This window comes from Branchiostoma lanceolatum, chromosome 5, assembly GCF_035083965.1.
Source record: "Branchiostoma lanceolatum isolate klBraLanc5 chromosome 5, klBraLanc5.hap2, whole genome shotgun sequence".
NCBI lineage: Eukaryota > Metazoa > Chordata > Leptocardii > Amphioxiformes > Branchiostomatidae > Branchiostoma > Branchiostoma lanceolatum.
This window is the reverse complement of record NC_089726.1, coordinates 4,288,670-4,298,679: the sequence shown is the minus strand read 5'-3', so window position 1 is coordinate 4,298,679 and position 10,010 is coordinate 4,288,670.

Here is a 10,010-nt window from a genome sequence, read left to right as displayed (position 1 = left end):
AAAGGCCACACTTATTAGACATTGCATTGTATGGAGACCCCACATCTAATGCGAGAGTGTCAAAAGCAAAAACGGACAGGACAAAAAAAATAGTTTAGATTGAGAGAACGCTATAATGATGAGAACAAGAATGCGGCTATGTGTTTCGCCAATTTTTTTCAATAAATAGACCAGACACCTACTCACAAACATTTGTTGTGTCACCAATATTTGACCACAATTCTAACACATTGTCTGCGACATCGTTACTGCTTATCTTAATTGTATTTTTAATCATTGTTTTGTTTGTCCAGCTTGCTCCGGATTTGAGAGGACGGTCTGCACGGACGGCGACTGTGACGTGCATGAGGTGATCTGTGATGGGATAGTCGACTGTGACGATGGGAGCGACGAAAACAACTGTGGTAAGGCACTCACCCGAGAGAGGGATTTCATGCCTTGGTTACAACTAAAGTAGGTCCATGCTTCCATACAACAGATTCTTACTGTAGCTTATATTGTAAACTTATACCCTTGCAAGCATGAGAAACCAATGATTAAACTGTGATTCTTGAATATTAGAAGACATAGAACAATGTCTATGTTTGAATTTGTTGAAATGAAGGAGTAGGATTTCATCTTCTGCTATCCCATTTTATAGTCAATGCATGTGAAGTGTATTAATTCGACTCTACCTATCTGATATTGCCTTTTTTAATATAGATAAAGAAATGTGTGCAAATGGGGCCACCATCAACAAGACACAAGTATGTGACGGCAGAGACAACTGCGGAGACGGTACAGACGAACAAAACTGTTGTAAGTATGGGCACAGAAACCTTTATCCTAAGTCGGTTGTTTGGCCTTCAGCATGTACATGTGTATGGCAAAGCTCGGGTATCAGATCGTGTTTGTCACCTTTTCGGTATTGATTTTAAAGATCATTGAAATTTGCCGATTATACCTAAAATGTAATATGTTGATAGATAACATTTGTTACTCTCGTGTTCTAAAGTAGTAAATACATAAAACAACTGAATGTTAAGCTAAAAGATGAACAAGTGTTATCATACTTATGGCAATATGATTTTGATTCAGTACTGTGAACACCATATGTTCGACACAGGTGAACGACAAGGCAGGATGGCCTGCAGCAATGGCCAATGCATAGATTTGCACAAATACTGCGACCCTTACGGTAACCACAGCCACGTTCCCTGTGAGGTACGCAAAGAACGCTATTCCCGATGTGACGGGATAGAAGATTGTAGTGATGGCAGCGACGAGTCTTGCCGTGAGTACACCGACAACACGACTAATTAGCCGCCAGTATTTTTACCGAATAAGGCCGTGGTGTATCCCTGGTCTTATTAAAAGTATCGTAGGCTAGTTACTCAGTTACTTGTCAAAGAGTAATGTCTCTAATGGCTGATGCATGTAGTGTAATACCACAGCCACTTGTCGGGATTTAGACAGAGAACACCGCCGCTAACCCCATAAAGCATCATGATCTTTTTTATTGCATTAGTGAGGATTCCCTCGTGATAAGAGAGAAATGGGGGTGATTATGTGCAATTACATAAATATATATACAGCAAATGAATACTCTTCATAGCTGTAAATATATCATATTATTGTCAACAAGGAATAATTACTCTTCCACAAGAGTGCAGGGTGTACTTCATGATGAATGTCCAATATCTACTCTGGAAATATTGTAGTCAGTACGGAAAAGTTTGAGATTTAAAGCTGCACTATGTAACGTTTTGGCGCAAAAATTGAAAATATTCTTGTGAACAAATCCTAATACAAATGACATGGACAATCACTTTTCAGCATATTTCCATCATTAATTCTTAAAACTTCCAACTGGCTTTGAAGTTCAGTTTTTAAACTGGTTTATATGGTGCAATGATGTTGAAACATTCCTTCCTGAATACTGGTATGTCATTCTACAATGTTGATTCAACATAGTATGTAAAGAAATGGTAGAAAATTGACTTTCTGTATTGACCAAATCTTACATAGTGCAGCTTTAAGAGATTTTTTTCTGATTAGCTGAGTAACAATGTCCCTTCTGTTTCTTCAGCTGCTGTTACCTGTGACAACGGAGCCCTGTTCCACCCGGCTACCCGGTGTGACGGTAGAGACGACTGTGGGGACAACAGTGACGAGAAGAACTGTGGTGAGTCTTCCACACACAGTCATCACTGACAACTCGAACAAAGTGTAGACGGCACTAAATTATTTTTTTCGGATCGGTGTTGTGGATACCGAGGATGTAATGAGCCCCCCCCCCCCCCCCCCCCCCCAAAAAAAACGTTAATAGGGAAACGAGCAAGAGAGATTCTGGGAAATGTTAAGCTGTAAACAGTGAGCAGAGTTTCATAGCAATCAGCCAAAATTACAAGATAGTTGACACATACAGATACACGCACACTAGACTTTCTGTGGCTACTGCAACGCCAAACTATAGCTACTGACATGCTCGCATCGGCTACAATCTTAAATTTAGCTCGGAAACGCTCCTTTCTATGCACAGCATTTACAATGTAACGTTGTATGTCCACAGACTGTTACTATCACCACGACAAAGGGACAAGCTACAGGGGCCTTGCAAATGGGGACGGATCCTGTCAGTTCTGGACATCTCAGTACCCGCACACCCATAACCACACTCCCCAGGCCTACCCATCGGCAGGCCTGGAGCAGAACTACTGTCGGAACCCGGACGGGAAGGACAGGCCGTGGTGCTACACAAACAACCCCCTCATCAGGTGGATGTACTGCGACGGTGTCTTCGCCTGCGACGGTATAGCCAGCACAATATTGTTTTTAGGTGATACCTTAGGGGCGGAGCCGTTAGTATAGTCCTGCGATTGAGTGGACAAATATTCTTTTAAAAATCCGCGACACATTCCCAAGAATTTGTTTTTCTGCTCTTCAACGTTGACGAACAAAAGCTAGTAGCTTCTACTGACAATACATTGGCTTCTGATCATGTCAGTTATAAACACTGTCAGCATATTGTTACACCTGTTGAATCTCTATCTAATATTCTTTCTTTGGTGCTTGTTTCTTGCTATACCAATCCTGTTCACAGTAATGAACGCATGCGCATGCATATGCTTCAGATAGATAAACAGGAACGGTGACTTTCAAGGTCTAGCCTGAATAACATATTGATTAGAAAGATAGTTTCCGTGTGTCATTAAAGCAACCTTCTCGCGTCTGTTTTTATTTCCAGCCGTACCAACACGTTGTTTCTACGCTGTTGATAGGGGAAGGAGCTACACAGGACACGTGAATAGGTAAGATCAGACGCATTTCCAATAGCAAGGCCTGCCGACTATTCCAGACCAACCCCAGGCCATGGTTGGTAGTCGGTCGTGAAAAAGATCGTCTGCAGTCGGTAGTTGTTCTGCGAGGCTAGTTACTGGTTGGCCGTGAAAATCGATATCTCGAGTGTTCAAAGAAAGGGGGAGGGGTTAGCAAGGTTTGAGGCACGCACCAGGGGACCTTGACCTTCGTCTATCCAACATCTACCTACACGCTAAGTATCATTACAAGCCATTCTGAAGTTCGTAAGTCATGCTGCCAACAAACAAATATCTAAACACACACACAAACAAACACACACACACACTCACAGGCCCAAAACGACATCTTCAACAACAAGGTTCAGCCGCAAGAAATGATCATTTCATAAATGTATTATTTTGTGTCCCACTCTACAGAGCGGGGGGCCGGGTGTGTCAGAGATGGGACTCCCAGTCCCCCCACAGCCATCCCCACACACCACAGGCTCATCCTGATGCAGGCCTGGAGGAAAACTTCTGCCGTAACCCTGACAACAAGGAGCGGCCCTGGTGCTACACCACGGACCCGACATTGAGGTGGAACTACTGCAATGTGATGGAATGCGCCGGTAAGTACCATTAAATAATACTACAATCAGTACAATGTATTCTTACATCTGTAAATCTGCAGTTGTGTCATAGTTATCATCGCTATTTGATATCAATATAGCAGCAGAACAAAGGACATCATTATCATTATATTAAATCCTTGCATGTAACAAACAACACGATGTGAGTGCCCAGACGCCATATCAAGACAATGTTAAGACAAACCTCGAGTTTGGTCAAATGGATTTGAAAAAGAGCTAACAAAAAATTATGATTCAATATTTTGATGAACTCAGTTGCAACGTAACTAGTTTCACAGAAATTAAAGATTGTGACTTGCGCCTGTAAAGAATGTTTTACCAATCTTCCTAAACGGAGGCTTAAGAATGAATCCATTGATAATCACTCATTTATTGCTGTCTCATGTCCTGCTTAGACCCTACGTCCCTGGATTATATTGGGCAAGAATGCAAGGGAATATATACCTGTGGATGGCAAGCTACCCAGAAACTATCAGACTGTTTTTGTGACGACGACTGCAGCTTTTTCGGCGACTGCTGCGAAGAGGTTGAGTGAGTAATCATAAATCTCTAAGTATGGCGTTTCATATGAACAGAAAATATGTTGATAACAAAACTGAAGGTCTGCATGACAAAGCACAGGATATACGTCGATGAAAGTTAGACATCCATGCACCTGGATAGATGTTGGAAACGACCAGACGTTTAGGTAGCACTATTTCTGTCCTGCCGAGTACAGAGTTACTGTTGGCTCACTAGCATAGACTTATTAGAATCAAACTTGTCTTGAATGTGTGATATATTCCCTATTGGGCTTTCTGAATTTTGTCTTCACCTCATTAAAATACAAATGTGCAGTTCGTTTGATTTTAAACCTTGTGAACCTCAGACCTTGCTTCACTCACTCACTGACGAAAGGTAGTGGATGCTACTTGAAACGTCTGTTTCCAAAATTTACGCAGTTGCTTGAGTAACTGTTACCTTGCACAGAATGTACTGCTTGTCACAACGGAAGTTGCACTGACGAATTCCACCGTGTCGTTTTAACATGACGTCGTTTGTGGATTCTTCAGTTTTGTGAACAACAGAAGTCAATGAACCGGGGGTTGATCTGTGTCATGATACTTGTTCTGTAAACATGACAGGCAAAGGGATTGATTTGGACACAAATTTTGTTTTTGATGGAAGTTCTGCAGGGAATTCTTTTTCTTTCAAAATATGACGTTGTCGTAATTTCTACACAGATGAGTAGTTCTTCCTTCCCTTTCGAAATTCTACAACAATTTACTGTAGCCCTAGTGATTATATAAAAGACATATAACAACACACTTGAAATCTTATACAATTTTAGAAGTATATACATGGCAGCAGTTTAGATCACTTTAGATAGAATCATGTGATTAATTATGACTTCATTTCACCCGCCACAGAGAAGCCAGCTTAGCTCAGCCACCACCTGACTATCACCATCTAAACTGGAAGTGCGTGCCTGGATTCGCCAACTGGCCGTCCTATTGGTTGGTTGCTGACTGCCCTGACGAATGGGAAGATGACTTCACAAGGGATCAGTGTTTAAAACAGGTGGATCCTTTCAACCCCAGTGACATGGTCTACAGGATACCTGTTGGAAAAAATGATACATACAAAATCCCCTACAGCAATATATTCTGTGCTCTTTGTAACAATGTAACGATGACAGAACTATCTATTTGGCAGCCCAAACCAACATGTTCTGGACAGCTTAATTCGTCTTCACAAATCCATATAGGTACACAAGAGTACAGCAATATTCTCAGTTCTCTTGGTCTTGTAGCTGAAGGATTCGTGCGTTGCCTTGGTGCAAACAAGCTGGAATTCCAGCTTCCCGATGAGAGACCATGTCTTAGCCCAGAGGCAGATTTTTCCAATACAAATTGTGATATAACTGTCTGCATGTCCTACAGCTATCCAGTTTCCAGTCGATATAAGACATACAGAAACCTACACTGTGCTCTTTGTGAGGGCCTTTCCTTTACGGCAACCACAAATTTAAGGTGTGGGGTTGCGTGGGAAACGGCAGTGCGATTTAACTGCCATGTAACTGGTACTTGTCCCCCGCAAATGTCACTTACTCGTCTATTCAACTTTAATGTCGATGAGAGTGGTGAAAACAACCCCAATCAGTGCCCCTCCTACACTGTATACGATCCCTTTGTAGACACGTGCCGGCATTTCACGTCCGCTAGCAGAAGTCATAGCTCATCAAACAAAACTATCCCCTTACAAAACTGCAGCAAGCCCGCTTTGACTTTCACATCCGAAGAGTTCGCCGTCCTTCCCAACGGTAGTGTCCACCTGCTTAGTTCTAACGTGTCCTGCCCAGCTGAGCAGGTGGCCATTCTGAACACAACGGCGTCAATCTGCGGGGAGTGCATTCTGCAGTACTTCTCGAACAACACGCAAACAACCATCAGTCTGGACCCTGTCCAGGGTTGGTTAACCCTGGGTCTTGTGATTGCGTCTATCTTAGCCGTGGTCGGTTTCGTGGTCCACACTGTCTGGTCTGGCCAGTGGAAAAAAGTCCCGGAGAAGCTGAAGGTTCAGATGATGATATGCATGGTAACTGCTGAATTCATGTTTGTGGTACGTGTGTATGTCCCTTCCGGCCCAGGCTGCACAACGTATGCCATACTTCTTCAATATGTTCTGCTGACCGCATTCACATCTATGAATGCATTATCTCTGGATCTCTTTCTTACGTTTCGTGATGGCTTAGAAAGAATGGAAATGTACAAGTACCTCTTGTATACCTGGCTTGTGCCGGTGCTTGTAGTGGTTCCCACAATAATTGTGGAATTCGGCAGTTCTGTCAGAGTGGGTTACGGGGAGAGCTGTTGGATCGGCAATCCGACGGCCAGTCTAGTGGCGTTTGGAGTGCCTGTCTTCTGTTCCCTTCTGGTCAATGCTGCCTTGGTCACATTTGTCTTGCTGGCCATACGGAAGTCATTTCAGATAGCCGACGCTGCCAATTCGCGCTCACAGAGCAGCAAGGCCTGGGTCTACCTGCGTATCTCCTTTCTGACTGGGATCACCTGGATTCTCGGCTTCATCTACCCTTACGTCAACAGCAGAGTTATCGACTACATCTTTATTGTGCTGAATGCTTCTCAGGGCCTCTTGCTGACAGTGGCGCTGACAATGACGTCGAAGGTGGTGCAGAAATGGAAGTCTGCGATCAGGGCACGCTTTGGCCTGGGTGAATCTCATCATGACCAAAGACGAACCGCCGCGGCCAGCAACCAGCAGAGCAACGCAGGGGGAACCGAGGCAACGGCTGTAGGAACCGGCTCTGCTACAGACATGCCCATGGCAACTTTGGCCGATGTGCAGGAGAACGGGGCACGCCTTCAAATGGATGAAATTCACCAGGAACGTGGTCATGGAATAACAGCCTCTGCTAGCAACCTACAAAACACCGCAAAGGGAACCGAAGCGACGGCAGTCAGAACCGGCTCTGCTACAGAAATCCCCGGGGCGCCCATGGCAACTTTGACCGACGTAGAGGAGAGCGGGGCACGTCTTCAAATGAATGAAGATCATCGAGGGAGTAAACGACCAGCCGCTGCCAGCATCCGGCAAGCCACCACAGGGGGAAATGTGGCAACGGCAGTAGGAACAGGCTCTGCTGCAAAAATGTCCATGGCAACTTTGGCCGATGTGGAGGAGAGCGGGGCACGTCTTCAACAGGATGAGGCTCATCAGGACCAAAGACGAACCGCCGCTGCCAGCAACCAGCAGAAAACCACAAATGGAACTAAGGCAGCTGCAGATCGAACCGGCTCTGCTACAGAAATACCCATGGCAACTTTTGCCAATATGAAAAAGAACAATCCACGTGAATATGAAAAGGAGACCCGTTTCTAGTCACACCATTAAACGGTGATAACAACAGCACACAGACGAACGGACCAGTATTCTGTTCCATTCTTGAAGATAAGTGCACTGGAAAATTGCACATGCTTATCTCATCTATCCGTGTATGACGAGCTCAACGAACAAAGCAATTCTAAAAAAAAGGTATATTCTGCTTTAGTTAATTCCTTAAAGTTTCATGTTTTGATGCTCCTCAAAGGGGATTTACTTAAGCGCTTGGCTGGAAACTAGAACTGTTGGTATAAGTACAAACCTCTCTGTTTTCATAAAGCAATGCAGAGTGCGCACAGGCCAGGGCTATCTTTGAGACCTCACTTTCAAAGGCTCATCAAGGATTTCTTTTTGTTGGTAAAAAGCAATCATGCTAGAAATTTTATAGAAAACGCTTTTAAAATAGTTCACCAAAGTAATCGAGTAGGAACCCCTTGATGACCAGCTGTGCACCATCCCACTCTTTTTGAGCGACGCGATGTCACGAAACTCTAGACATCGAAAACAACAGAACGGTATGATATAACGTAACATGACCAGTTTACGTCCGATTGATTCAAACGTTATTTATCCTAAAACCGCGCGGACAGAGCCAAATGTTTCACCCATGGGTAGAAATATCAGCTCTTCTAAGAAGAAAATGCAAGGTCTGTAAGTTGTTCTCCGGCTGTTTAACGCCGTGCGAGCATGTATTTATACTGAGGTATATGGTGTAGAATTGTGCTAGGCTTACCTTTTATCGTCCACCTCAGTATTTTCCCTTCTAGTGCTATGCTTGAAGAACATAGACCGGAAAAAAATGCACAGTAACTGTCGAAAGTAGTCTACAGACAAATGACAGTTAAGTCACTATGTTTGTCCCTCCGCTTGCCCGACGCGATGGAACAAAACAATTTTTGTATTGTGAATTTCCCCGAAAACAGCAGCACGTGGCGTTCACGTGATAAACGCATGGCCATGATGTTATGCCATACAAAAATGTATCATCTGAGCAGGGGTCGCTAGGTTGTATCAAACCTTCCTAAAACTGGCAAGAGTTTCAAACCTCGAATCACCATGGATAGTCTGCATATCAAAGAAAGGTTTAACGTCAGCTACTTTTAAAAGATACTAGCTATCGTGTAAGTTAGACAAAACATGATGAAATACGCGATGTCGAATTACATATGAAATGCGTCATGCATGACGCTTCCGTGCAACTTGTTGTTACTGGTTCAGGAGCTTATTCTGTTATGTCGCTGGACGTAAACCCTTTTAAATGTTTTGTATAAAAGAGAGAGATGGCTGAGGATCATACTTATGACGTTCTTTGTTTCTCATGAGAACAGGCTTTGGCATAATACACCGCGACATGTGGACATGACCCAATTTGGACGTAAACTACTCCTGCACGTAAATAGGTCATATTATGTTACAACAAACGCCAACACTTGGACAAAGGTATCTAATCATGCATCATATTATAATCAGAGCCCTTCTTTCATAAAATAAAATCCCTGTTTTGTTTAGTACGATACCCCCTATGGTTCACAGCATACATACAAACCCTCTATAACACCCAGTTGTTTACACGTTGGAACATATAGCACTGATCAAAATGCCTTAAACTGACCAAAATTCCATAAATTGAATCCCATTGCACCCACTGTGATTAACAATTCCTCAATCATTCCCCAGAAGTCATAGAATGCACTATATGTGGAAAATACCTTTAAAACCTACTTGATGCCACAATGCTTTTGAGATATGTATTAGAAAAATTATCAAGGTTTGCGTTCTATGTGGACAAAATATCTGTTATAATTGTATATGCCTAACATGTACAATAAAATTCTGTTTGTTTCCTATTCATGATATCACAGATAACTAGCCGCCTTAGCAGTCTCCAAGAGACAGGATTTTTTTAAAACTTATAAAGTCCCTTTTGTTTGAAGGTATGATCAGTTCTATTATAATCGTTTTCTTATAGTTGGCCGACAATCTTTCCTCGTAGATGATAGTTTCTAAAGCAAGGTACCATTGCATTTATCAAAGATCTTTTCATGGGACATGTGCAAAACGTAGCTGGAATTTACGATACCCCAGAAGGTCTTTATTCCATTACTATTTTCTACCACAAGGTCTTTTGATTATTGTAAGGTCTTGATTGTGTATGGATTGCGGACCTTTGTGAACATGACAATTGTGTTATAGACGGCAT